This window comes from Dysidea avara, chromosome 1 (assembly GCF_963678975.1).
Source record: "Dysidea avara chromosome 1, odDysAvar1.4, whole genome shotgun sequence".
Classification (NCBI taxonomy): domain Eukaryota; kingdom Metazoa; phylum Porifera; class Demospongiae; order Dictyoceratida; family Dysideidae; genus Dysidea; species Dysidea avara.
In genome coordinates, this window is record NC_089272.1 from 42,087,630 (window position 1) to 42,115,257 (window position 27,628).

At 37.6% G+C, this 27,628-nt stretch overlaps 2 long non-coding RNA genes across 3 annotated transcripts; both read right to left on the bottom strand.

Annotated features, from left to right (window-relative positions):
* Positions 1–466: 466 nt before the first annotated feature.
* Positions 467–27,628, bottom strand: LOC136264753 (uncharacterized). 2 transcript variants are annotated; one of them, XR_010705303.1, is made up of 6 exons: positions 27,532–27,628; positions 7,750–7,845; positions 6,125–7,685; positions 5,073–5,143; positions 1,571–1,679; positions 467–694 (listed from the first exon to the last, which is right to left on the bottom strand). It is a non-coding gene; the product is annotated as an uncharacterized lncRNA (long non-coding RNA). The 2 variants fall into 2 exon arrangements; XR_010705302.1 differs by having other exon boundaries at positions 6,125–7,845.
* Positions 19,770–22,898, bottom strand: LOC136264762 (uncharacterized). Its single transcript, XR_010705304.1, has 3 exons — positions 21,957–22,898; positions 20,591–20,662; positions 19,770–20,073 (listed from the first exon to the last, which is right to left on the bottom strand). It is a non-coding gene; the product is annotated as an uncharacterized lncRNA (long non-coding RNA).

Genomic DNA, 27,628 nt, shown 5'->3' on the forward strand with positions numbered 1-27,628 from the left:
CAGTTGCACAAGACAAGGCTGAAGAGGAAGAAGATTAATAGCAGTATGTTTGTTTGTGCCGTTTATTCTTTTATATTCTTTAACCTGGCTTGCTAGGCTCTGGTTGGCTTGGCTGTCTGTAAATGTATTGTAAACAGCGTGGTATGATTGATTGATTGATTGATCGATTGATTGATTGATTATAACTTTACACAGAGACTAAAAAAGGGGCTAGTTGTGGCCAAAAAGCTAGTTGTAAATGACTTTTAGCTAGTTGTAAATGGTGATTTGGCTAGTTGTAAAAGTCAGACTAAAATACAAGCTGCACCACAGAAAAGAATAGGGTCAAAAGTTATATGTGCTGTGCATGTTTACAGTGTAATGCAGGAATTTGACTAAAAGTACCTCAAGATCCAATCTTGAGATGGCCATTTTTTAAAAATTTCCATCTGTGGTCCACTAAAATTGCAACTTATATAAGTTATGGTCATTTTCACAGTCCACTATAGACATAAAATAATTGCTTTAAAACTAATACAACAATATAAAGAATTGGCTTGTACATCACAGTAAGTTTGTTTGCTATTTCCTAGTTCCAGATCTCAGTCAGTGATCTCCAATTGCTTCCCCTTGCCACAATTAAATATGCATGCCCCTGAAATCCCCTCAATCTTTCCCTTCACTGCAGGCATTCCACTACATAACAATTGTGATACTATAGAGCACAAAATACAAAATATGTAATTCCAATGCAAAAGCAAATTTGTTTATATGTGCTATACCCCCCAGGTCTCAGGTTTGGGCTAGTTGTAAAAAAATTGTTTTTTTAGCCACTGACTTTACCAGTACTGCATACAAGTATGTTTTAATGTTTGCTTGTATTGTTTACTTGTATTGTATATTTTGTCTTCACCTGGCTTACTAGGCTCTGGTTGGCTTGGCTGTCTTTCTTCATCTGGCTCACCTGGCTAATTTTAACCTGCCATACTCGTAAAGAGCATGCTTACAAACAGATTGTTTTACCATCCATTGAGTATTGTTCTGCTATATGGGACCCTTACCAGCAAACATCAATCCACAAGCTAGAAACGATACAACATTGTGCTGCACGGTTTGTATTAAATAAACCTTGAAGGAGGAACCATAGAGACAGTATAACTAACATGCTAATAAGATTGAAATGGCAATCCCTTGAGAATCGTAGAAGACACTCATGTTTTAGTCTGTTATTTAAGTTTGTAAACAAGATGATACACATTCCTACACAGTATTTGCCAGCACCATCCCCCTTAACAACTATTACAGTATTGTGTATCTCCTAATATGTATGCATATAGTGTGCACCCATCACTGTGCTATTGCCACACCACTGATGAACCCCATTTGGCTACCAGTGACCTCTAGTTGATACTGTGCTGTATATTGGCTACCTACATAGCTGAATATTTTCCATCTTCGGTGATATTGCCAATAATGGATTTGCTGTATACAATACTACAATGATGTATAGCTCTCTCCTGTATGTTTTGTATGCATATACTGTGTACACATCACTGTGCCATTACCACACCAATAATGTACCAGCACTTACTGTAGCTACTGGTGGAATCTAGTTACGATGCCACTGTTGTGTTATATCTGTCACTATAGTGACAAAGGTTGATTTGGGATGATGATTATTTTAATCGTGCCTTCACCACCTATTGTAAACGCATCACTTATGTTTATTGTATGTGCTACTGTGTATATATGTGTATCTTTTCCACCCACACACACTGTGATGACCATGCACATACTGTGATGACCATGCACACACTGTTTTTACATGCCCTATTAGTAGATTGTCCCATTAGTGGGTGTACTTGGTTGTGTGTGGGCATTAATATTATTTTGTCTACTTATTGCAATAGTTGCACATTCCATTTGTTATAATTATTAGCTATGTATATTTTGTGGAAATGTGGTTTCCATATGTGACCCGGTCTGCGAAAAGGGCTCTTATAGCCTTTCCAATTATCCATGTTTGGCTAATCATAACTCCTAATCTACTAAAGCTATCACCATGTAATTACACCCACAGCTACTGCCAGGTTAGGGTTGTTGAGTGACCAAATTGTAGGCTTGTACCATATTCACCAGTCAAGTTATGGGTTACCATATATATGCAATTGGAAAGGCTATAAGAGCCCTTTTTGCAGACTGGGTCACATATTTAGAATTGTGATATATTTAAATTAAGTTCGTGGAATTATACAGCTATCACATGTCTATTATTATTATTATTATTATTATTATTATTATTATTTCTAGGCCCGGGGCGCAGCTGTACCCAATATAAAGACGAATTGTACAATTCAAACCATGTTGATGGTTATAATGATGAAGCAAAGTATATTATTATAGTAATTTTAAAAATTAAAACATGGGAATAGAGATTGCTGAAAAAGTAAAGAAACAAAAGTCAAACAAGCCAGCATGTTAAACACAGGGAGATCTCTATTTGGACTCAATGGATATGGTAGAAACTAAGGTAAAAACAGTAGTTTCTCCATGCAAATAAGTATTGAGATTGCTTCGGTATAAATGTTTATTTGAGTACAAATAGGGATCTTTGTGTGTTTAATTTGCTGGCTTGTTTGACTCTTGTTTCTTTACTTTTTCAGCGATCTCTATTCCCATGTTTTAATTTTTTAAATTACTTTTACACTGGTTTGTTTACTTTATATAAATCCATTTATGGATAGCTAACATTATAATAAGATGTGCTGGTGGTGCTTGATATTACACAGTACTAAACATGTATATCAAAGTCAGTCACGTACAGTAGCTGTTAAGCAGTCAGTTAATATTATCAGAGTTAGGAAACACCAGTGTATTGCTTCCTTACTATTGAATGTACATTGTACTATATAGCTCTGACATATCCAACTATAGGCAGTGTACAGCATGCTATAGTCAGCAATAGTATGGCTTCAAATTTATCATATAGGCATGCATACTTGTGCAGTTATGTGATCACAGTAAGTCAAGTGTGCAGTGGTACACAACAACGTTGTTGCTCTGGCATGAACTTAATATACCGGGGGTAAACATAGGTAATGATATAGGGTTTCCAAATGAATGTGTTAACATGAATAGATTGGATATTTATTAACACAATTAACACATTGGTTACCCTTGCAGAAACTAAGTCAGAAGAGCAATGGAAAAGTGAACCTACAAGAAGCAAAATCGCTTGAGTATGGGTGTTATCATTGTAATATGCATTAAAAAATAGGTCATGGACGTGAAGAAAGATATAGGAAGGAAAGTTATGTAGTTTTTATCTGCAAACAGTACTCACATTTTGCTCTAGCCCTGTGAGAAAAATAAGAATAATATTTATTATTATTATTAATACTATTATTATAGTACAGGAATAATATAACAGGCACTAGGCCTGTAATAGTCCTGATCCTAAGATTCTATACACAACAGAAAATAAAACTTGGGTATCATATTTAATGGTTTAGTAAAAGTGTCGCATCTTGTCTTAAATGATGATAAAGTTGGTGCTGTAACAACTTCCTTTGGTAGGTGGTTCCAACAGTTTATCACTCTTTGACTTAAAACATTTGCCCTGACATCATTAAGTATTATTTTGTTGTTTATAAAATTTGAAAGGATAACCCTTAGTTCTTGGTAAAACATCTATTATGAAAAACTGAGATTGATCCAAGTTGAAATAATAATAAGATGAACAAAATGGCTGAAAATGATAGATTTCAGTTCTTTAAAAAGTACTTTTATCAAGTCCTTTTGACTTCATCTTTGCTAATGGACTTAAACTTCTCCCAAATTAACTTCTAAGGCTTCTTTTGAGGTTGGAAAAGGTTTCTAAGGTGGTGTTTAGTTGAGTGTTCTATTAGGATTTTGAAAAATGTAGGCGATCTCTATTATGGACCATTACTGTGGTTCATGATATTGCAGGGTGAACTCCTAACTTTACCATTAGAGTAGTAATCTACATAATAATTTGGAATTATGTTCAAGGAAGCTATAGCAAATACTGGCAGAACTCAAACTGGCTATATAAAAGAGTTGTACAACTACTTGATTGAAAGGTTGAACTGTGCCTGGAAAACATTATTATTGTTACTAGGCCCAGGGCACATACAACCAAGTACAATCACCAATGGGCCAATCTACAAATTAGGGCCGGAGCCCACGGTCCGGCCGGCCGGTCCGGCATTGGCCGGACCACTTTTCAGCTACTTTAATTTGAAAAAAGATCGAGATACTCTAATAGAGCAGTCATCATAATATACTCTAATAGAACAGTCATCGCAATACTCTAATAGAGCATTCGGTTTAGAAAATAGCCACTGTTCTACTTAGTCTAAGTCATTAAATCTATGCTAATTGTCCTCAAATCACTCAAAAGTTCCAGTGAGTCATAAAGAACTAAGCTTTCACTGAAATTTTGAAAGTAAAATTAGCTATGAAATGGTACTGTAGTACAAAATTACCAGGATATATCCTTAATGTTAACAAAAAGAGAAAGAGGCTTTGCAAGTAAAATAGCTTCAAGATGCCATTTCAGAACATCTATAATTTTTTCACCCACAGAGTGACAAATACATGGAACTCCCTGCCAGCAGAAGTTGTTTCAGCACCAACAATCTCTACTTTCAAAGCAAGTCTTGATAATTATTGGAATGACATAGGATATGGATATGAACAAAGGCCAAGTGCCTAAACTTTATTTTTGTAACCCTGTTTGTATTATCCATCCATTAATAATAATAATAATAATATTTAAAAATTTTCCTGGGGAGCATGCCCCCAGATCTCCCTAAATTGGCATGCTGTGTGTGCTTAGCACATGCAGTTGAGTATCACATGATCTAAAAATCACATCAGATCAATAAGTAGTATGACCTCCATTGCAGTCCATGGATGGCCGGACCACTCAAAATCTCTAGGCTCCGGCCCTGCAAATGGGGCATGTACAACAGTGCATGACCAGCACAGTGTGTGTGGATGGAAAATATGCACAAACAGTAAACATAAGTGATATATGCAATTACAATAACAGTTTCTAGTGAAATAACCTGCTTCTTTTATCACTGACGTCTGCTCTTGGAAACTTCAGCAGCCATGCACGTAAGCTGGGCTATATGTCCTAAAGTGGTAACATGATATACTACAAGATGAAATATAGGAGATACACAATACAGGAGATACAGTGCAGGTAATACACAATGCTGTATGCAAGCCAACAAAGGGAGACAGCCAAGCCACCCATAAGCCAGGAGACTGCTAGGTGAAGGCAAAATGTACAATACATTATTCATGTCAAGAAAACATTAAAACATACCATGCTCTTTACAATACATTTACAAACACTAGAGGTAGCCAACTGAGCCAACTATAGAGCCTAGCAAACTTCCTTTGTGTTGTTGTGTTGGGCGTGGCCACCTTAATTACTTGCCTCAATTTACATGGAGCGCATCCGCTGGCAGCTGGCATGACGACTTGAGACTTGGTGTGCCAGCTGGCAACAATTCCAAAAACAAATGATCAGTAGTTCGTTCGTCTAGATCGCTGTTTGAATCCGCCTGGTCGATTAACTGCATTGTAGTGGGCATCACGTGCTAGTTGTTTTGATCGGCGCTAAATAGAATAGTCGTACGGTTTCTATCACCTCCACTAAAACATTCGCCCATTATACGATTGTCTCTTCATACAACATGGATTCTATTCCTGGTGAGTGCAAAGCCTTAGGCCTTGTAGTTTTCTCAAACATTATTGATTTTATTATTAATGACATATTTTTAACCACATTTCGCATTATCTTTAGTACTTGGTTGTATAATTATTAGGCTGTTGATATTTAGCCGGTCATTGCAAAAAAAAAAACTTAGAAAAAATCGTGACACAAAAAAGCTTAAGAAACGAAGAAAAAAAGTGTGACACGTGACCTAGACTCGAACCCGTACATCCAGGTTTAGAGTACCAACGCTCTACCACTGTACCACCGGTGCTTGCTGGCTACTCCTCTTGTTTTGTACTATTTAAATTTTACAAATATAAAATACTATAATTATAGTCTAACCATATCAGTGAGGAAGAAACCAAAGCTGAACCCGACCCTAACACTAACCTGACGTTTGCCTGTTAAACGTAATGATGACTTTCACTGCCTGTATGAAGGTAGGTTTATGGGTGAGTTCGAGGCGAGCTAGCTCGCCTCGAACTCACCCAGAAACTTACCTTCGTACAACTAGTGTATTTGATACTAGAGTTATAGGTGACACTTCCCAACAAACGACCGGCTAAATAAATATTTGCACCGTGACCGGTGACCGGCTAAATATCCACTTTGTAATTATTATTATTATTAATTGCTTGGCAGCACACAACTGTCAAGCTGGGCCGCAGGCCTTTGAGAGTGCCCATATCCTGTTGTTCTCCATAAATCATCAAGATTCTTCTTAAATAATGCTACCGTTGGTGCAGAAATGACATCTGCTGGAAGAGGAATCCACAAACTCACTACTCTGTTGGTGGAAAAATTATGCCTCGCTAGCAGTCAAGATCGAAATTTAAAGAGTTTATGGTGATGACCTCTGGTGGTATCCGTAGTAAACATTCAATATCTTGTAGGCCTCTCCATTAGATCTCCCTTTAGATATCTACAGTACAGTGAAAGTTTCTCTAGAGGAGTTTCATACGGTAAATCAAATGAACTTGGTAATAACTTGGTGGCACGTCTCTGTATATTTTTCGCTAAGTAAGGGCTCCAGACCTGGATGCAATACTCCAAGTGAGGTCTGACATACATTTTATACAAAAAAAGTCAACAAGTCATCAGAATAAGTTTGAAGGACCTTCTTAGTAAACCAAGAACTTGCATAGCTTTTGCTGCAGCCTTCTGACACTGTTTCAAGTCTCTAGTGCACCAAATACCAAGGTCTTTGTTTTCTTGTACTTCTGTGATTTCAAAGGGTAGGTTTGTGGAACTGTCAGTGGCATAGCCAGAATTTTTGCCATGCCAGGGCACTGGGCAGGCAAACCTTCAACCATGCAACACACATACAAATATCTATCTTCATATGGACATCAATAGACCATTGTAAAAACGTGTATGCATCACTACGTATACTTTAATTACCTACACTACTGTATGCATGACCAATGTTCTTTAACCTTACTCTAAGTGAATGCTAGCTATTGACCTTCTTATTCCATATACACATCTCCGTCTATGGTCATAATACTAGACTTGGAAGAAACCTTAATTAAAGCACGAGGCGCTTTTGGTGTTGTATCACGTGATGATTGTGCTCTTCCAGTGCCACAGCCTAGAAATAAAAGAAAACAACTGCTGACTGAATAAGCATTCCATACGATTTGAACTATCACTTAGTAGTATCTACGTGGCTAGGCGGGTGCTAATGCCTCAAATATCTCGCCTTACTCTCCGATTTGAGTTTTGACTGCACCAATAGTTACACAAGTTAATCCAATTGTTAACTATCCATCCCACTATTTAATACTGGAAGAGTTAATAATAATCCTTGTCCTTCACTCCTTGTCACAATACTGCACGGTGTTTTTTGTAATCTCATGATCTCGCTTCTATTTATTGCCTCCCATTATTTGTACACAATCGAGTTATTTAAAGGGAGAATCCCTTGGATAATCCCATCCCTATCCATCGACTATATAGTCGGAAGAGAACAGACATTGGTGAAAATAACACGGTTAGTAAGTTATGTTATGTACCAGTATTTTGTACAATAATGGAGTAATTCACTTTAATCCAGCCAATGTCTTTAATTGCTCAGGGCTCTGGGTGGCTGATGGTGGCTGCTGATGAAACTACAGTAAATGAATCCCTACTGATAAAATGTGACCGAATTTTGGAAAATCACCCTTATGGGCGCATTTGACACCTAAAATATTTAATGATCAAATCACAAACCCTATTTGTTGATGGTTTTAAGCCATTCTCAATACGTTAAATTACAAGAAAATTCTTGAAATATTTTCAAAACTGTGCCCTGCTCTTATTAGCAATCCACTAAACACGAAAATTCTAATTATTTCACACACAACCATATGGATGATTTTCCAAGATTCAGTCACAAATATGCACTAAATACAGTTTTCACTGCACTACATTCTCTTTGTCAACTGAGTTTCCAATAGTCACAAGTAGGACTTCTAATAATTATAGGAAAATTTAATCTCCAGATTAACCCTAAATGCATTGTGATAAATTTATACAGTTCATAGAAATGATCTAGCCAAAACTTTAGTACTTAACTAATAGACAACCTTTAGCTACTAACATACGTAATTCGACATTGTATTCTGTGTGTCATTCTTTACTAAGTTAAGTACTTGTGTTTTAAGGCAGTCCTTTCACAGCTGAAGTTTTGAGCATGGAAACAAATAACTAAGAAATCCAATAATGTAAAATGCTTTTTACAACGTAATATAAGCAAGTGTCCCCCCAAACCAAAAGTAATTGTTACAAGGCTCTTGTTAAACCTATATTAGAATATGTAAGCACTCTCTGGTCACCCCACATACAGAGAGACATTGATACCATCGAAAATGTTCAAAGGTGTGCAGCGAGATTTGTAACTAACAATTATTCCCGGTACGCAAGTGTGACTGAAATGTTATCCAACCTGAGCTGGCCCACATGTAGATATGAACAGAAGGCTATAATGTTATATAAGATCATAAACTACCAGGTTGATATAAATACTGATGATCTCCTTGTTCCCAACCCTGACATCTACTACACCAGAGGACACATAAAAGATTTATGTTACCAATGACAAGGATTAACTCTTACAAATTTTCTTTTTTTCTGTCCACTATCAAAATTTGGAATTCCTTACCCCAGCACATGCTCAACTCTACAGAGATTGAACAATTCAAGCACAACCTAGAGACTATTTAATTAGTAATTATGTGGCTATGATTGTAATTGTAATATTGATTCTTTTGTGCAGCACACTCTTCTTGAGGTCTGCACAGTACAACAAATAATTAACAACCAAGTACTAAAGATAATACAAAATGCGGTCAAAATTACATCATAAATAATAAATTAATTAATTAATAAGTAATTAATTAATGTACTCGAAAACTACAAGGCATACAGACATTATGATTATGATTAGAAAACACAGTTACAAACTGATATGTTCAGGTAAGGAAGAACATTACAAATCACATAGATAAGAGTCAGTTATAATTTATCTATAATACTTGTAGAGATTGGGATTCTATTGTGCCAGTTGGTAAATTGTTCCAATCGCGGATAGATTTGGGGTAGCTAATAGCTAAATTTATAATGATCCGTTCTAGCAAACGGAATCTCAAAGTGGAAGGGGTGGTGGTGGCGGGTGGGATATGTGGTGTTAGTGAAGTAATTTGGGACTGTTAAGACTGATGAGGAGTAAACAATTGTGTAGAAGAGTTTTAATCTAGTCCAATGGTGGATCCAGGATGGGGCATTTGGGGTAAATCCCCCCCTCCCCCTTCAAGAAATTGCATACAAGATCGAGATACTCTAATAGAGCAGTCGATTACTCTAATAAAGCAGTCACAATGTTCATGAGGCAGTGTAGCTTACCTATGAAGCTATAAATAGGATTTTATTTTACATAACAGACGTGATATATTTGGTAAAGGATAACTAGCTATTATTGTTGTGACCTTTTTTTTGGGGGGGGGGGGGGGGGGGGGTCTTCAACTGTTTTTCAGCAAGGTGCCCCCCCTCTTTCCAAACTCTGGATCCGCCCCTGTAGTCACATATCGTCGGTGTTGAAGTGATGGCCATTGTTACAGTAGATCTGCTAACATATATGACACTACTGTTATATCGGTAGTCCGACTTGACTCAACGAGCAGCACGTCGTTGTACCATTTCTATACTTTGTATCTCCTTCTGCAAGTGGGGGTACCATACTGCCGATCCATACTCCAACAGTGGTCTCACTATACTGGTGTAGGCTAAACATTTAGTTTCTGCAGAACATCTATAAAAGACATGCACTATCCGGTGATAAAATTGCCATTGAATGAAGGCACAAACGTATAGCGCTTACTCATTTTCGTGCTGGTGACTAAGAAGCCGTGTTATTCCATATAACACACCACAAATGCTTAATTAAGTCGGCCACGCCCTACACAAAACACGAAGGGAGTTCGCACAGCCAGTTGCACAAGACAAGGCTGAAGAGGAAGAAGATTAATAGCGGTATGTTTGTTTGTGCCGTTTATTCTTTTATATTCTTTAACCTGGCTTGCTAGGCTCTGGTTGACTTGGCTGTCTGTAAATGTATTGTAAACAGTGTGGTATGTATTAATGTTTGCTTGTATTGTTTACTTGTATTGTATATTTTGCCTTCACCTGGCTTACTAGGCTCTGGTTGGCTTGGCTGTCTTTCTTCATCTGGCGGCTCACCTGGCTAATGTTAACCTGCCATACTCGTAAAGAGCGTGCTTACAAACAGATTGTTTTACCATCCATTGAGTATTGTTCTGCTATATGGGATCCTTACCAGCAACCATCAATCCACAAGCTAAAAACGATACAACATCGTGCTGCACGGTTTGTATTAAATAAACCTTGGAGGAGGAACCATAAAGACAGTATAACTGACATGCTAATAAGATTGAAATGGCAATCCCTTGAGAATCGTAGAAGACACTCATGTTTAATTCTGTTATTTAAGTTTGTAAACAAGATGATACACATTCCTACCCAGTATTTGCCAGCGCCACCCCCCCAAACAACTATTACAGTATTGTGTATCTCCTAATATGTATGCATATAGTGTGCACTCATCACTGTGCTATTTCCACACCACTGATGAACCCCATTTGACTACCAATGACCTCTAGTTAATGCTGTGCTGTATATTAACTAGCTACATAGCTGAATATTTTCCATCTTCGGTGATACTGCCAATAATGTATTTGCTGTATACAATACTACAACAATGTATAGCTCTCTCCTGTATGTTTTGTATGCATATACTGTGTACACATCACTGTGCCATTGCCACACCAATAATGTACCAGCACTTACTGTAGCTACTGCGGTGGCATCTAGTTACGATGCCACTGTTGTGTTATATCTGTCACTATTGTGACAAAGGTTGATTTGGGATCATGATTATTTTAATCGTGCCTTCACCACCTATTGTAAATGCATCACTTATGTTTATTGTATGTACTACTGTGTATATATGTGTATCTTTTCCACCCACACACACTGTGATGACCATGCATACACTGTTTTTACATGCCCTATTAGTAGATTGTCCCATTAGTGGGTGTACTTGGTTGTGTGTGGGCATTAATATTACTTTGTCTACTTATTGCAATAGTTGCACATTCCATTTGTTATAATTATTAGCTGTGTATATTTTGTGGAAATGTGGTTTCCATATTTAGAATTGTGATAACTTTAAATTAAGTTCGTGGAATTATTCAGCTATCACATGTCTATTATTATTATTATTATTATTATTTCTAGGCTCGGGGCACAGCTGTACCCAATATAAAGACGAGTTGTGCAATTCAAACCATGTTGATGGCTATATTGATGAAGCAAAGTATATTATTATCTAATCCAAAACAGCCAAGCTGTAAAAAAGTGTGCGGCCCTCAGAAAGGCTATGGTGAAAAAAAATGTGAAATCCAAGGTGGCGGCCAAGAAATGGCTGTGATGGTAGGTTAATGGTAAAAATTTTAATAATGACAATTCAGGTAAATTTTGTGAAGCGGCACAAAAATTCACCTGGATTGTCGTTATTAAAATTTTTACCATTAACCTACCATCACAGCCATTTCTTGGCCGCCACCTTGGATTTCACATCTTTTTTCACCATAGCCTTTCTGAGGGCCACACACTTTTTTACAGCTTGGCTGTTTTGGATTAGATTTCATTTCTTTTTGTATTTGTATACCCCAAAGCCGGCCTATGGCCAGCTTTGGGACTTTTTTAACCTATGTTTTTTTTCTTTACTACAGGAAGAAGAAAAGATGAAGTAGATGTACTTTAAATATTTTATCAGTAAATGTACAAATTATATGTATAATACATATGTGACCGGATTTGCGAAAAGGGGCCTTCCACACACATTCAATTTGCCAACTTTGACAATTGATAACTTCAGATTGGAAAGAGCTATTGCCTTGAAATTTGGGCAGTGGTGATTTCTTTGCAGCTGAACTCTCTACAAGGTAATTTCTTCTAGCTGATCTCTCTACAGGGAGATTTGTTTGTAGCTGAACTATCTACAAGGTAACTTCTTCTAGCTGATCTCTCTACAGGGTGATTTGTTCGTAGCTGAATTCTGTACAGGTGATTTGTTTGCAGCTGAGCTCTTTACAAAATGGTTTCTATGTAGCTGAACTCTCTACAAAGTAACTTCTTCTAACTGATCTTTCTACAGGGTGATTTGTTTGTAGCTGAACTATTCTACAAGGTAATTTCTTCTAACTGATCTCTCTACAGGGTGATTTGTTTGTAGCTGAATTCTGTACAGGTGATTTGTTTGCAGCTGAGCTCTTTACAGATTGTTTCTTTGTAGCTGAACTCTCTACAAGGTAATTTCTTCTAGCTGATCTCTCTACAGGGAGATTTGTTTGTAGCTGAACTATCTACAAGGTAACTTCTTCTAGCTGATCTCTCTACAGGGTGATTTGTTTGTAGCTGAATTCTGTACAGGTGATTTGTTTGCAGCTGAGCTCTTTACAAAATAGTTTCTTTGTAGCTGAACTCTCTACAAAGTAACTTCTTCTAACTGATCTTTCTACAGGGCAATTTGTTTCTGGCAGAATTTTCTACAGGGTGATTTCTTTGCAGCTGAACTCTCTACATGGTGGTTTCTTTGTAGCTGAACTCTCTACAAGGTAATTTCTTCTAGCTGATCTCTCTACAAGGAGATTTGTTTGTAGCTGAACTATCTACAAAGTAATTTCTTCTAGCTGATCTCTCTAGTGGGTGATTTGTTCGTAGCTGAATTCTGTACAGGTGATTTGTTTGCAGCTGAGCTCTTTACAAAATGGTTTCTTTGTAGCTGAACTCTCTACAAGGTAACTTCTTCTAACTGATCTTTCTACAGGGCAATTTGTTTGTGGCAGAATTTTATACAGGGTGATTTCTTTGCAGCTGAACTCTCTACATGGTGGTTTCTTTGTAGCTGAACTCTCTACAAGGTAACTTCTTCAAGCTGATCTCTCTACAGGGTGATTTGTTTGTAGCTGAACGATCTACAAGGTAACTTCTTCTAGCTGATCTCTCTACAGGGTGGTTTCTTTGTAGCTGAACTCTCTACAAGGTAACTTCTTCTAGCTGATCTCTCTACAGGGTGATTTGCTTGTAGCTGAACGATCTACAAGGTAACTTCTTCTAGCTGATCTCTCTACAGGGTGGTTTCTTTGTAGCTGAACTCTCTAAAAGGTAACTTCTTCTAACTGATCTTTCTACAGGGCAATTTTTTTGTGGCTGCATTTTCTACCGGGTGATTTCTTTGCAGCTGAACTCTCTACATGGTGGTTTCTTTGTAGCTGAACTCTCTACAAGGTAATTTCTTCTAGCTGATCTCTCTACAGGGAGATCTGTTTGTAGCTGAACTATCTACAAGGTAACTTCTTCTAACTGATCTTTCTACAGGGCAATTTGTTTGTGGCAGAATTTATACAGGGTGATTTCTTTGCAGCTGAACTCTCTACATTGTGGTTTCTTTGTAGCTGAAATCTCTACAAGGTAACTTCTTCTAGTTGATCTCTCTACAGGGTGATTTGTTTGTAGCTGAACTCTCTACAAGGTAACTTCTTCTAGCTGATCTCTCTACAGGGTGATTTGTTTGTAGCTGAATTCTGTACAGGTGATTTGTTTGCAGCTGAGCTCTTTACAGAATGGTTTCGTAGCTGAACTCTCTAAAAGGTAACTTCTTCTAACTGATCTTTCTACAGGGCAATTTGTTTGTGGATGAATTTTCTACAGGGTGATTTCTTTGCAACTGAACTCTCTACTTGGTGGTTTCTTTGTAGCTGAACTATGTACAAGGTAATTTCTTCTAGCTGACCTCTCTACAGGGTGATTTGTTTGTAGCTGAATTCTGTACAGGTGATTTGTTTGCAGCTGAGCTCTAAACAGAATGGTTTGTTTGTAGCTGAACTCTCTACAAGGTAACTTTTCTAGCTGATGTCTCTACAAGGTGACTAGTTTGTAGCTGAAGTCTCTACATGGCAGTTTCTTTGTAACTGAACTTTCTACAAGGTGACTTCTTCTAGCTGATCTAACACAGGGTGATTTGTTTGTAGCTGAACTCTCTACAAGGTAACTTCTTCTAGCTGATCTCTCTACAGGGTGATTTGTTCGTAGCTGAATTCTGTACAGGTGATTTGTTTGCAGCTGAGCTCTTTACAAAATGGTTTCTTTGTAGCTGAACTCTCTACAAAGTAACTTCTTCTAACTGATCTTTCTACAGGGCAATTTGTTTCTGGCAGAATTTTCTACAGGGTGATTTCTTTGCAGCTGAACTCTCTACATGGTGGTTTCTTTGTAGCTGAACTCTCTACAAGGTAATTTCTTCCAGCTGATCTCTCTACAGGGAGATTTGTTTGTAGCTGAACTATCTACAAGGTAACTTCTTCTATCTGATCTCTCTACAGGGTGATTTGCTTGTAGCTGAACGATCTACAAGGTAACTTCTTCTAGCTGATCTCTCTACAGGGTGGTTTCTTTGTAGCTGAACTTTCTAAAAGGTAACTTCTTCTAACTGATCTTTCTACAGGGCAATTTGTTTGTGGCTGCATTTTCTACCGGGTGATTTCTTTGCAGCTGAACTCTCTACATGGTGGTTTCTTTGTAGCTGAACTCTCTACAAGGTAATTTCTTCTAGCTGATCTCTCTACAGGGAGATCTGTTTGTAGCTGAACTATCTACAAGGTAACTTCTTCTAACTGATCTTTCTACAGGGCAATTTGTTTGTGGCAGAATTTATACAGGGTGATTTCTTTGCAGCTGAACTCTCTACATTGTGGTTTCTTTGTAGCTGAAATCTCTACAAGGTAACTTCTTCTAGTTGATCTCTCTACAGGGTGATTTGTTTGTAGCTGAACTCTCTACAAGGTAACTTCTTCTAGCTGATCTCTCTACAGTGTGATTTGTTTGTAGCTGAATTCTGTACAGGTGATTTGTTTGCAGCTGAGCTCTTTACAGAATGGTTTTGTAGCTGAACTCTCTAAAAGGTAACTTCTTCTAACTGATCTTTCTACAGGGCAATTTGTTTGTGGATGAATTTTCTACAGAGTGATTTCTTTGCAACTGAACTCTCTTCTTGGTGGTTTCTTTGTAGCTGAACTATGTACAAGGTAATTTCTTCTAGCTGACCTCTCTACAGGGTGATTTCTTTGTAGCTGAATTCTGTACAGGTGATTTGTTTGCAGCTGAGCTCTAAACAGAATGGTTTGTTTGTAGCTGAACTCTCTACAAGGTAACTTTTCTAGCTGATGTCTCTACAAGGTGACTAGTTTGTAGCTGAAGTCTCTACATGGCAGTTTCTTTGTAACTGAACTTTCTACAAGGTGACTTCTTCTAGCTGATCTAACACAGGGTGATTTGTTTGTAGCTGAACTCTCTACAAGGTAACTTCTTCTAGCTGATCTCTCTACAGGGTGATTTGTTCGTAGCTGAATTCTGTACAGGTGATTTGTTTGCAGCTGAGCTCTTTACAAAATGGTTTCTTTGTAGCTGAACTCTCTACAAAGTAACTTCTTCTAACTGATCTTTCTACAGGGCAATTTGTTTCTGGCAGAATTTTCTACAGGGTGATTTCTTTGCAGCTGAACTCTCTACATGGTGGTTTCTTTGTAGCTGAACTCTCTACAAGGTAATTTCTTCTAGCTGATCTCTCTACAGGGAGATTTGTTTGTAGCTGAACTATCTACAAGGTAACTTCTTCTAGCTGATCTCTCTACAGGGTGATTTGTTTGTAGCTGAATTCTGTACAGGTGATTTGTTTGCAGCTGAGCTCTAAACAGAATGGTTTGTTTGTAACTGAACTCTCTACAAGGTAACTTTTCTAGCTGATGTCTCTACAAGGTGACTAGTTTGTAGCTGAACTCTCTACATGGTGGTTTCTTTGTAACTGAACTTTCTACAAGGTGACTTCTTCTAGCTGATCTAACACAGGGTGATTTGTTTGTAGCTGAACTCTCTACAAGGTAACTTCTTCTAGCTGATCTCTCTACAGGGAGATTTGTTTGAAGCTGAACTCTCTAAATGATGGTTTCTTTGTAGCTGAACTCTCTACAAGTTAACTTCTTCTAGCTGATCTCTCTACAGGGTGATTTGCTTGTAGTTGAACTATCTACAAGATAACTTCTTCTAGCTGATCTCTCTACATGGTGATTTGTTTGTAGCTGAATTCTGTATAAGTGATTTGTTTGCAGCTGAGCTCTTTAAATAATGGTTTCTTTGTAGCTGAACTCTCTCAATGTAACTTCTTCTAGCTGATGCTTTTACAGGGTCACTAGTTTGTAGCTGAATTCTCTACATGGTGGTTTCTTTGTAACTGAACTCTCTACAAGGTGACCTGTTCTAGCTGATCTTTCTACAGGGTGATTTGTTTGAAGCTGAACTCTCTACAAGGTAACTTCTTCTAGCTGATCTCTCTACAGGGAGATTTGTTTGTAGCTGAACTCTCTATATGATGGTTTCTTTGTAGCTGAACTCTCTACAAGGTAACTTCTTCTATTGATCTCTCCACAGGGCGATTTGTTTGTAGCTGAACTCTCTACATGGTGGTTTCTTTGTAGCTGAACTCTACAAGGTTATTTTTTCTAGCTGAATTATCTCTTTCCATAGTTGCATGAACTCCCTACAAGGTAACTTCTTCTAGCTGATCTCTCTACAGGGTGACTTGTGTGTAGCTGATCTCTATACAGGTTTCTTATTTCTAGCTGATCTCTTGAATTCTCTTCAGGGTGACTGCTCTATTAGGATGACTGCTCTATTAGAGTATCTCGATCTCGCACTTGCTGCACTAAGTTGGATTTCGTGTTATAACTCCGTGGCTTTAAGTCTGATTCTTCTACACCATTGATGAGCCTTTCTAAGATGATTACTCCATCTGTACAACGATTTTGAAAGCATTACCCCAAGCGGTTTATCTGGTAGGCGTGGCAAGCAGTCGTCTTTTTTTTATTAGCTAATCTCGATTTCGTAATTGTTACACACTGTTGGTTTTTTCGTTGTATCTTCCTGTTTTTTAGCTCGATTTCTTCCAAACCACAAAAGGTTTGAGGTTCAATAGTTAACCTATTCACCCACCGATTTTCAGCTTCTTCCCATACGCGGTTTACCCTGTAGGCGTGACAACATATTGGTGTTATTTTTCGTGAATAATCGCTCATAACTCTTTGCCTGTTTATCGTATTCCAGCCAAAGTTGGTACTGGGATGCGCCTTTATATCCCCCTTCTGTGTGCTAAATTTCAAGGCAATCGGATATGGCGTTCGAGTTTTATAGCAGTTTTTGTAAGTGTGCGACAAGAAAAAGAAAAATAAGAAGAAGAAAAAAAACGAAGAAACTGAGCCAATTTTTGAAGTCGCATATCTCGGGAACGCGCTAAGCGATTTCGCTCAAATTTGGAATGTGGAGTGCTACAGTTGGAGGGCATGTCCACAGCAAAAATCGTCTTGTTTCATCAAGGAAGCACAGAGCTACGGAGGTGCGAAAATTGCTTTTCTTTCTTCCTGTGTTACGCGCCGGCTTCTTGGGCCGCACGATACACTACCGTGTGTCTTGATAGTGTAAAAGTAATAATTTAAAAATTAAAACATGGGAATAGAGATTGCTGAAAAAGTAAAGAAACAAGAGTCAAACAAGCCAGCATGTTAAACACAGAGAGATCTCTATTTGGACTCAATGGATATGGTAGCAACTAAGGTAAAAACAGTAGTTTCTCCATGCAATTAAGTACTGAGAATGCTTCTGTATAAATGTTTATTTGAGTACAAATAGGGATCTTTGTGTGTTTAATTTGCTGGCTTGTTTGACTCTTGTTTCTTTACTTTTTTTCAGCGATCTCTATTTTCATTTTTTAATTTTTAAAATTACTTTTACACTAGTTTGTTTATTTTTTATAAATCCATTTATGGATAGCTAACATGATAATAAGATTTGCTGGTGGTGCTTGATATTATACAGTACTAAACATGTATATCAAATCAGTCACGTACAGTAGCTGTTAAGCAGTCAGTTAATATTATCAGAGTTAGCAAACACCAGACTGAGTGTATTGCTTCCTTACTATTGAATGTACCTTGTACTATATAGCTCTGACATATCCAACTATAGGCAGTGTACAGCATGCTATAGTCAGCAATAGTATGGCTTCAGATTTATCATATAGGCATGCATACTTGTGCAGTTATGTGATCACAGTAAGTCAAGTGTGTAGTCGTACACAACAACATTGTTGCTCTGGCATGAACTTAAAAATACTGTGGTTAAACATAGGTAATGATATTGGGTTTCCAAATGAATGTGTTAACATGAATAGATTGGATATTTATTAACACAATTAACACATTGGTTACCCTTGCAGAAACTAAGTCAGAAGAGCAATGGAAAAGTGAACCTACAAGAAGCAAAATTGCTTGAGAATGGGTGCTATCATTGTAATACGCATTAAAAAATAGGTCATGGATGTTAAGAGAGATATGGAAGGAAAGTTATGTATTTTTATCTGCAAACAGTACTCACATTTTGCTCCAGCCCTGTGAGAAAAAATAAGAATAATATTTATTATTATCAAAACTCACGGTAGTGAGTCGCGCGGCCAGTAAAGCAGAAACGCGCCGCAGACAATAGATGACGCGACCACTACGTGAGGATTTTACAGGAACGAACGTTGTCAAATTCGGCCTTCCTGTAACTCACCCGCCACTTACGCTATCCCTCTGAAACTCTAGAGTTGAACTCATCGTGTCACTAGTAACTACCACACAAGCAGTGAAGCAAATCCATGCCGATTGTTTCGTGATCGAGATTGCCGACATCAAAGGGGAAGTTTCATTTTTTATTATTTTATTTTTATCGCATGCGGTTAGACGCAACCGCAGGTGTATGCCTTGCGTTCCTTTGTGCATTCCAAACATTGATTGCCCTGCTATCGCTTCAGTATTCACTCAATCGCCTCAAGATTCACATCATCGATTTCACCATACATGATTACCCTTCAGTCGTAATGTCAGCACCAAACGAAGTTTCAGTCGTCCTCAGTCGACCTAGAGGCCAAATACAAATCCCAGATTGTTGTTTTCCGCAATACTCGCTTGGCATGTAGGGCAATGTATCTTTAAACTGTTCTAAAAGTTTCGTTCAGATTGAAACATATGTTTTCGAGAATGACTAGTTTGAAATTTGAATATAGTCGCCCCCACGTAATTTGCTATCTAAGAATTTTACACGGAATTTAAAGAATGACGCAGAGCACAACTGCGGTCACTGGATATTGATGAACTGGCGCTCTATGTAGTTAATCAGTGCATATAGCCACAAAGAAGTGTGCTGCCATAGATTATAGTCCACAGATATAATCTATGGTGCTGCATACCATCGTTCGTTTTTAAATTTAGTCGCCCCCACCGTGACGTAATTTGTCCTCTAAGGGCGCGGCTTAAAGAATGACACAGAGTACAACTGCGGTTACCAGTTGTTGACACAAGCTGCGAGTAATTAGCACATGTAGCTAGCCAATTGTCACCACGCATTATTGCATTTTATAACACCCCACACAAAAATTACACATGTAATTACAACATACAGAGGACACATGAATACCAAACACTTTTCACAACAATAATGTAAGAATTGTACAATAATGACTGTAATATAACTGCTATGAAAATGTTTTCCAGTGGCCCGCCGTGGTAACAAGTCTCACATGACGGCATGTATATTCATCCAAGTACAATGGGAGTAACAAGTAAGTACGATGACAAGTTAATATGACTCCATTTGTAGAATCCAGATGAGTGGGTGTTGCTCCAGTATGTCTAAACAGTTAACAAACATTCCTGTTATAAATACGTGCTAGAGTTGCAATATAATAATAGTATAGTATTTAAATGCAACAATACATAGTCTCCATTGCATCACTATCAATCAAACGACACTAAGTGGAGGATATTGTCACATCTCTAGTATGTACACTCTATCAGTACAACCTGTCTTAATGGCCACCAGTATAGAAAGACAACCTCTCTTGAAAAGCCAATTCCAATTGAGAATTTATACACTATTACCTGCTTATTGAGTGAAGGTGGCAATAAACAAGTTCCACCGTAATTTATACATGTGATCTGATCCTGTATATTCTGTCAGTGGATGAGATCCACTTGGCCAGGACAAAATGTGACTCAAATGTCCTAGATGATCCATACTCAACCCACTTATGACCCAGTGGCACAATGGAACTGAGTATAGAGAATACAACTATATTTATTTCTAAGATGTGTGGATGTGTGGACACATTACAACACATTACATGTACATATAAGACATGCTACGTACTGTTTTAGCATTTCAAGTCACCACATTATGTACGGACCAGCCAACAATGCTTCATAGTGCCCATCAGTAAACCTGAAGAAAAGTTACGAAAAATAAAAATTGACATAAGTACAATGAAACCTCATTAATATGGCCAGCTGTGGAACCACAAAATTTGGCCTGAATAACAAGGTGGCCTTATTAATGAGGTCATAAAGTACTGCTTAGCTATATTTGGGATCTACTAGAGGTGGCCAATATAATGAGGTGGTCTTATTAAAGAGGTGGTCACTAAGTGAGGTTTCACTGTACATACAGTTCACAATCACAATGGTGAACAATATTAATGGTTAACAATATACACTGAAACCTGCAGGTCACTTCTTGTGGAAGATTGCTCTCTAGACTAAATGACACATTCAGAGATGGATGATACAGTAACACATTGTGACTTCAATACTTGTGATGTGTCAATGCTAGGCAGCAACCATATACACGGCACTGCCGATGCACAACATCACACTTGCTCGCACACACAATTTTGCTCAAGATTTTACAAATTGATAATTAAGAGGTGTGGAAACTAGCTGTTCACTCGAAAGACTGTGTGGCAGCTGTTTTCCTTCTGTACAAGTGGCCACCAAGACAGGTCCACTGTGGATGAAAGCCAGGCATTAGATATTTGGTATTTCATGTGTTGAAGGCATTCCAGGGCTTCCAGTAGTCTCAAATCTCACCACAGTTTACCTCAGGCAGTGTTGTGGTCACCACGAAACCACCGGAATGCTGTGTTATGTTCATCTTATGCTTGGTTACTATATTGTAGAACTGAAATGGATACTCTGAAAAATATATCCTATGGATAATGACTTCATCACTTTCTTCATCAGGAGCTTATAAGGACCAATAGTGAAACTTTTACACTTTGGGCTGACAGCCAACTGCCTAAGTCTGAAGCAGTGCCTTTGGTGCTCTAACAGATTGGCTGCCCCCTTGCTGCCAGCACTCACTGTCTCATACGCTGTCACACACTAAATCCATCTCTATAGCCAGTTAGAACAGCATGCTTCTTACCTTTTTTAAGCCCACAAAATGCAGCTACCTCTTTAAAAAGCTAGGTCAGAAATTTTTTATCCCTACGGCCTGAATAATGACCAGTTTTCACTGTACTATTAGTGATTAGTGATCATGGAGAATTATTTATTAAGATACTAAGATATACAAACGCTACAACCTCTAAATATAGCAGTAAATTTTTTACCCTGGCTAATGTCTCGTAATAATCGTGAGAGACTCTACTGTGACAAATACATGTTTTCATGATATGTGCTAATCGCCTTTTTACAATTAAGTTTTACAACACAAATACATGTATAGTTAAACTCACCAATTGTGACTAAATCCCTTCAACACGAAAAGACGAGTAATGAGACAACCTTGGAGACAACAGCCTCAAGCCTATTCCGGTGCGCTTATTTAGTAGTAATATAAATTTTAAAGGTGTTTGTTTACAACAGGACATAATTACGCGCCCTTCTATTGTCTCTGTACATACTTGCCTTTTCTTTACTATTCTCATTTCATTTCACAAGATCTCTTGGCAGGGGCATAGCTTCTTCGCTTGAACTAGTCAATGCTTGAAGTAGATCGAGATACTCTAATAGAACAGTCACATTTCTACAAGTGCCATATTTTTATATTGTAAGTCTGTAAGTAGCTAGTAATTTAAACTATACAATCCTATGCTAAGCAGAAGTTGTAACTATGCTAAATATTGATTGCTGTGTTACAGCTTCTGTGTACACCCTCCAGTGCCCAACTGGTAAAGTAGATAATAACAATAACAACAGCTGTTTTGTGACTGCTCTAATAGAGTATCTTGATCGTTTTAATGCAGTACAAGATGAAAGGCAAAGTGTTATTAAGGGTTTACTAGTTAAAATGGGTGGTAGCTGACTGCAGTTGCATACTACTAACAGGGCCGTCCAGAGAAATTAGAGAGCCCAGGGAAAAGAGTTAAAGAGGGGCCCAGTGGCAAGGAAGGGTCTAGATCCTGACTGCTCTATTAGAGTATATCGATCTTTCTTTAAACAGGTATTCAAGGGGCCCCTTTCGGGCTGGGGCAGGGTAAAAAATACTCCAGTTACCCCCACCCCCATGTGGGCGGCCGTGGCCACTAAAATTACAGTTATATTTTAATATTCTGTCACTGTAATCTGGGGTTTCTGTCAAAACCATGGAAACTCACCTACTGTTATCAACAGTGCATTGCTTATTCTAACAAAAAGTATTGAAATCCCATCCAAAAACAGCTTATAGCTGTAAAAAAAGTGCGCGTCCAAGTAAAGCAGAGTTAACTGCGACAAAAAGTAATGATATCATAATGCGGCCATGTGCGAGGTGTGCAAGTTGTAAAATTAATATTAGCTAATCAGATAATACAATGTTATTGTTAAAGTGTTAATGAGAACTATGTGATGCTGCTATTTTTAAGTGTGTGAGCATCTTCATAAATGCCACACAATTTTAATTCTGAATAAAGCAATGTGTATAGATTCTCTGATAGCAATAAATAGTTTGAGTTTGGCCGTCTTTCCTGTGCTACAAACAAAGGAAAGGTGGCCAAACTCAAACTATTTATTGCTATCAGCGAATCTATACACATTGCTTTATTGAGAATTAAAATTGTGTGGCATTTATGAAGATGCTCACACACTTAAAAATAGCAGCATCACATAGTTCTCATTAACACTTTAACAATAACATTGTATTATTTGATTAGCTAATATTAATTTTACAACTTGCACACCTCGCACATGGCTGCATTATGATATCATTACTTTTTGTCGCAGTTAACTCTGCTTTACTTGGACGCGCACTTTTTTTACAGCTATAAGCTGTTTTTGGATGGGATTATTATTACAGACAGTAACTATTATTATAGTACAGGAATAATATAACAGGCACTAAGCCTGTAATAGTCCTGATCCTAAGATTCTATACACAACAGAAAATAAAACTTAGGTACCATATTTAATGGTTTGGTAAAAAGTGTCGCATCTTGTCTTAGATAATGATAAAGTTGGTACTGTAACAACTTCCTTTGGTAGGTGGTTCCAACAGTTTATCATTTGTTGACTAAAAACATTTGCCCTGACATCATTGAGTATTTGTTGTTTATAAAGTTTGAAAGGATGACCCCTAGTTCATGGTAAAACATCTATTATGAAAAACTGAGATTGATCCAAGTTGAAATGATAATAATAAGATGAACAAAATGGTTGAAAATGACAGATTTAAGTTCTTTAAAAAGTATTTTATCAAGTCCTTTTGACTTCATCTTTGCTAATGTACCTAAACTTCTTCCAAATAACTTCTAAGACTTCTTTTGAGGTTGGAAAAGGTTTCTAAGGTGGTGTTTAGTTGAGTGTTCTATTAGGATTTTGAAAAAACATAGGCGATCTCTATTATGGACCACTACTGTGGTTCATGATATTGCAGGGTGAACTCCTAACTTTACCATTAGAGTAGTAATCTACATAATAATTTGGAATTATGTTCAAGGAAGCTATAGCAAATACTGGCAGAACTTAAACTGGCTATATAAAAGAGTTGTACAACTACTTGATTGAAAGGTTGAACTGTGCCTGGAAAACATTATTATTGTTACTAGGCCCAGGGCACATACAACCAAGTACAACCGCCAATGGGGTAATCTACAAATGGGGCATGTACAACAGTGCATGACCAGCACAGTGTGTGTGGATGGAAAAGATGCACTTTCCACATCATATAATGCCACGGATGTGACACTCTTCACTTCTCACTACACAGGATCCAGGAAATATTTTAATAACAGATATCACGTGCAAGCGTAACAGAAATAAAATTACAGGCGCTTTTTGTGTTTATACTGTACAATTGTGGTGGACTGGTGATGCCACACCACAGAGAATGATTTTACATGATGGTTGTGTGGCTTCTCGTATGGAGGTATGTATTTCTCTGTGTGTGTGTGTATAGTTTTGGCTACTTGGTCCAAAAAGTGGGGGGGAGGGAGAAACATGCTTTTGAAAATAGTTTTGGGGGCCGGTTCCTACGCCCTTGCAAGGCAGAGAAATGCTCCGTGTTAGTACTGATGTCAAAAGATAAGCATGTAGTGTTGGAAATAATTTAAGATAGCCGGGTGTGATACCAAAATAGTTATCACAAAGACAAGCAGCCTGCAGGCTACATGTATATTAGTAATGAACTTATTCCAGTGAGTATTTGTCATCAAAACATGGTTGCTCCAATACAGGATTGGAGGATCACATGCTTACCATGTAACTTTGTGAGAGATTATGTGAGTAACATCAGCTATCATTTCTCGTGATTTTGAAGGACACAATTGCTCAAACATTGGCTGAAAAGGAAACTGTACAAGGATGCTATCATATCAAAATTGTATTATAACAATTGCAATTGGCATGATGGCATGACAAAAAGTTGTATATCCACACAGGAAGTAAACTGATCACCAACTGATTTGCATGCATATTAATGAAAATGTAACTACATAGAAAGTTTAATCAACACCAATTATTATTCACTTAATTGCATAATGCATTACTGCCACTATTCGTAAACCACAATGAATACATGATTATGTACACCAATAATTCTGAAGTTATGGAAATGATTATAGACAAAATGTTTACATGTTAATGTCAGCTGTTATATACTATAGTTTGAGGGAGTTCAGGCGTCAGATTATATCCACATGTCGTGTATATAATTAACCCTCAATTAATAGTTTCTGTAGTTGCACACTACAATTAGCTAAGGTTATCACTGTTCAGTTATTCAACACGATAAAATGGTTATGTCACTTCTAATCCGGTGGAGCCTGCCTAATAATCTACATAAAGTCATCAATTAAACTGTTCATTGCAATAATCCCACGATATATGCTGCATGTCTGTTTACATTAATTTAATTTTACTGACTAATGTAACCATGCACCTTCTTCAGCATATTGGTTCACAAATGACCTGCCTATTGATAGGATATTCGGTTCTAAGGTAACTGGTCTGGTCCAAGAGTGGACCCATTTTGTATGTGATGGACCAGGGGCAGTGGAGCAGGCCAAAGAAGAAGGGGGAAAAAGGTAACCATATGCTGACAATAGCTGCCTACATTCTCCTTGTTAAGTTTCCAATAGTCAAATAGGACTTCTAATACAGGAAAATTGGAAAATTTAAACTCCAGATTAACTCTAAAGTTTACACAACAGGCAAAGCTTAAGTTTTCAATCAAGTTATTGTACAACCCTTCAAGGCAGTTTTATGTTCTGCCAGTATTTGCTTAAGCTTGTATTCCAAATTATTATGTAGATGCTTCATCATTATAGCCATCAACATTATCTTCGCAAAAAGCTGATGCAAGTCATGATTACTTGCAAAGGCAAACAGTGTGTGTGACTACACAACATCATTCTTTACCAGGCCAATGCATTTTATAGCAAGGTGAATGTTTTAAATTGCACAGCCCATCTTTATATTGGGTATACAATTACTAACAGTTGGAATTAATATCCAATGACTCTAATTGATGCATACAAATTTTCCTTTCACCATCAACCATCAAAATGTAACCAACTCCCTGCTGATGTAATTAATTCCTCTACCCCTAATGAGTTTTGTAATAACTTAAATAACTTTTATGATCACACCTGTGCGTTATAGCTAATCTTCTGATTGCTGCACTGTAATAAATATAATATATTAAATAATAATAATATAATATTCAATACACAATTGCATAGTTGACTCATAGTTGTGTAAACATTGTGGAAATGTGGTTTCCATATTTAGGATTGCGGTAAATTTGTGGGAATTATCAAACTATCACATGTCTAGCTGCCATGGGGGTTTAGAAAACCCGGACCGGATCGGACCGGACCGGACCGGACCTGACCGGACCAGGTCAACTTCTTCAAGTAAGCCAATTCACACAATAGCTAGCTATAACATACACTCTTCACCTTATAGCCACTCTGCCAAGAACATAATTAGCTAGCTACGATGGCTCAGACTGCAACAGCGATCGCGCACGAAACTTCATCCACGATAAAACAACCTAACTAAGCTATTAAAATACTATCTACTACATTTCACTACACAATCGCTACAAAGCTACAGGCCCTTTCTGTTGTAGTCAACCGTTACACACACTAGTGACCGCCCGAATTTATTAGAATCGTGATATACAAAGTGAAAGGAATTAAGATAACAGCAAACCTTCGAATTTATGTAAAGGAATGGCCATGGATGACTGGCTAAACTAAGAAAGGTAAGCTAGTGCCCATGCAGGGTAGCTTTATAGAGATTTCTGGAGTAGTAAGGTTTTGTTCTATTTAAAGCTTACCTTGACATGTAGCAAATATTCCATTACTCATTCATCACTACCGAAATAAATTCAGAGGTTTGCTGTTATCTTAGTTCCTTTCACTTTGTATTTCACGATTCTAATAAATTCGGGTGGTCACTAGTGTGTGTAACAGTTGACTACAACAGAAAGGGCTTGTAGCTTTGTAGCGATTGTGTAGTGAAATGTAGTAGAAAGTATTTTAATAGCTTAGTTAGGTTGTTTTATCGTGGATGAAGTTTCGTGCGCGATCGCTGTTGCAGTCCGAGCCATCGTAGCTAGCTAGTTAATTATGTTCTTGGCAGAGTGGCTACAAGGTGAAGAGTGTAGTCTATGTTATAGCTAGCTATTGCGTGAATTGTATGTTACAGCTATTGTGTGAATTGGCTTAATTGAAGAAGTTGACCTGGTCCGGTCCGGTCCGGGTTTTCTAAACCCCCAGCTGCCATACCCAAAACTTCAGCTGTGAAATGACTGCCTTAAAAACACAAGTACTTATTAAGCATGACACACAACACACAATTATGTTATATAGTAGTTAAAGGTCACCTTACATGAGTACTAATTTTGTTGATCAGATCAAGTGTATAAATTTTACTCCAATGCAACCACAGTGAACATAACCATGTAAACATGTTATGTGTGTCTACA